Raw genomic sequence first — 2,892 nt, forward strand, 5'->3', positions numbered from 1 at the left:
AGGCATTCCATTTCTATGGCTTTGCTAATTTAACACTCTACAAGTCTGTTCCTGCTGAGCAATGGGGGGAAAGACTGGACAAAGGCAGTTGAGACACATGGCCAGTGAGGTCTGAGTGACCTGGGAAGGTACCTATTTGTCTGTCACACTTGGGAACAAATTAGTGATGGACATGGCCACTGCAAGAGTGAAACCTGAATATGTAAACTTCCAAACAAAGGAAGGTCTCTCTCTCTCTCTCTCTCTCTCTCTCTCACACACACACACACACACACACACACACACACACAGCCCTCTTGGGACTCCTGTTGCAGGGGGATGCTCTCCCTGCACCCACGTGACCATGTGGGGCTCCCACAATGGACTAATGGATTTTAATTAGCTTGGATGCTGAACTACACCCGGTTGCAACATGGAACAGAAGCTCTGGACACTGACCTTGCTTTTGGCTTTCCTGGAACCCCAACTATACCTTTTTCAGGACTGGCTTTAAGGGGGATGGGACCTTGGAACCCAAGAAATGTAACTCCACGCAACTTCCTGTGGGGGTTTCTGAAAATTCTTATTTCAGCGGTACTCCCATGAGTGAGGGAGGAATTTGATTCTCCGGTAACATCCCCACACCTGCTCTGCTTTCTGTCTCATTAGGGATGCTGCTCCCTTTCTTCAAGTTGCCTAATCCTGAAGCCAAAACTCCTCAGTCTCCCTTGGTTCTTTTCCTTCTTCAACCTGATACTGAGACAGGCCAGTAAGTCAGGACAAGTGGAATGGGGAAACTGAGGCAGAGAGCTGAACAAGCTGACAGAGGAGGCCACCTGCCTAGAAACAACATCTAGGCTTCAGTTATATTTCAGCTCTAGGCCAAGAAGAGCAGCAAAACCAGGAGGGCAACACCAGGGTCAGCTGCAGCGACTAAGGACCCCCTGCCCTGACACTGACCAGTCAGTGAAGACCACGATCCTGAAGGAGCACACCTAGAAAACTGATGAATATTCTGCTGAAACCCTCCCTTGAGACCTCCCCTAATTCCCACCTGCAACAGAGATAAAAGCCTCAAGAGTAAGGACCCAGTGCATGCTCTCCTTCCCAGAAGCACACCTGTGCTTCCCCCTCTTCTTTCCCCAGAGGCATGCATCTCCTAAACTCTAAGGGACCTCATGAGGCTTGCAACCAGGGCGGCAATGGGCAGCAGCAGTTCACCCCAGACACACCCCTGAACCTGTCCCAAAGGCCCCCTTTTCTTTGACCTCTTAGTGAGTCAAAGCAGACCAGCCTAGGCTCATTTGCCCAGTGCTTTCTGGTTTCACTGTCTCCTGTTTTAATACATCTCCTCTAAAATTCACCTAGACTTGTATTGTGAAATCTTTCCCGCATGAAGTCAAGAACAAATATACTACGGGCCCAGCTCTAGGCAGACCCGTGTGAGTGTCCCACGTCCCGCGTGGTTCAGGGTTCAGGCTCTGGAGAAGGGGCTGCACGCAAATGACAGAAACAAGACAAGAAATAATAATTTGGAAATTGGGGGGCCAGGTGGGAGCCCAAAACAAGAGGAAGGACTCCGCTTGGGCTCAGACCTTGCCATCCTTTTATTCAGTTTGGGATACACCTATAGCCCTTAGGCAGGCAATTTCCAGTAACAGACTATCTTATCAGTAAGGATTTACATGACTATCTGGTGGGGAAGTTGCTTCAGCTACCATTGTCTTCACTAAACAGTGGGTGCATAGCTCTGACCTTTGCCAGGGCTCCAGGGTCACCAGCATTCTGGGCTCCTTGTCCACACTTCTCTGCTAGTGAAGACAATAAGCAGCTTCCCACAGACCCACCAAGGCCTAGTCCCCTTTCCAGTAAAAATACAACAGGTCACCAAATTGAGTTCAGTCACCAATAGCCACCAATGATTTAACCAACCATGCCTCTGCAATGAAGCCTCAAAAAACCCCAGATGTTCAGGGTTTAGGGGTGGGCAAACTTTTTGACTCGAGGGCCACAATGGGTTCTTAAACTGGACCGGAGGGCCGGAACAAAGCATGGATGGAGTGTTTGTGTGAACTAATATAAATTCAAAGTAAACATCATTACATAAAAGGGTACGGGTCTTTTTTTTTTTTTAGTTTTATTCATTTCAAACGGGCCAAATCCCGCCCGCGGGCCCAAAGTTTGCCCACGGCTTGGTTTAGAGAGTTTCTGGGTTTGGTGAGCATGTAGCGGCATAGGCAGAGTGGTTCGAACACCCAGGGAAGCATGGAAGCCCTGCTCCCCTCTCCACATGCCCCATCTTATATATCTCTTTTTCCTCCTGTTGATTCATATCCGTTATTATCTTTTGTAATGATCGGGAAGTGGGGGACCTCTGAGTTATTGCCAGATGGTCAGAAGCACAGGTGACTACCCAGAATGTGATTGGCATCTGAGGTGGGGATGGTCTTGTGGGGACTGAGAGCCCTTGCCCCGTGGGATCTGATGCCATCTCCAGGTAGATATGTCTGAATTGAGTTGAGTGGAGGACACCCACTGGAGTCAGAGAGTGCCTGATGTGGGAAAGAACCCAACGTCAGATTGTGTCAGATCATAGTGAGATGCTCCAGCACCTATAGAGCAGTGGTTCTCAACCTTGGCTGCACATTAGAATCACCTGGGAATCTGTTTAAAATCCTGATTTCTGTAAGCCAGTCAACGAAGGAAAAATACCACATGATCTCACTCATTCATGGATAATAAAGACCATTACAAACTTTTGAACAATAATAGATACAGAGGCAGAGCTGCCTCAAACTGATTGCCAAACTGCAGTGGGGAAGGCCAGAGAGGGTTGGGGGGCAGAAGGGAGGGGAGTAAGAGATCAACCAAAGGACTTGTATGCATGCATATAAGCATAACTAATGGACATAA

Source organism: Myotis lucifugus, unplaced genomic scaffold (genome assembly GCF_000147115.1).
Source record: "Myotis lucifugus unplaced genomic scaffold, Myoluc2.0 scaffold_26, whole genome shotgun sequence".
In the NCBI taxonomy this organism is placed as follows: domain Eukaryota; kingdom Metazoa; phylum Chordata; class Mammalia; order Chiroptera; family Vespertilionidae; genus Myotis; species Myotis lucifugus.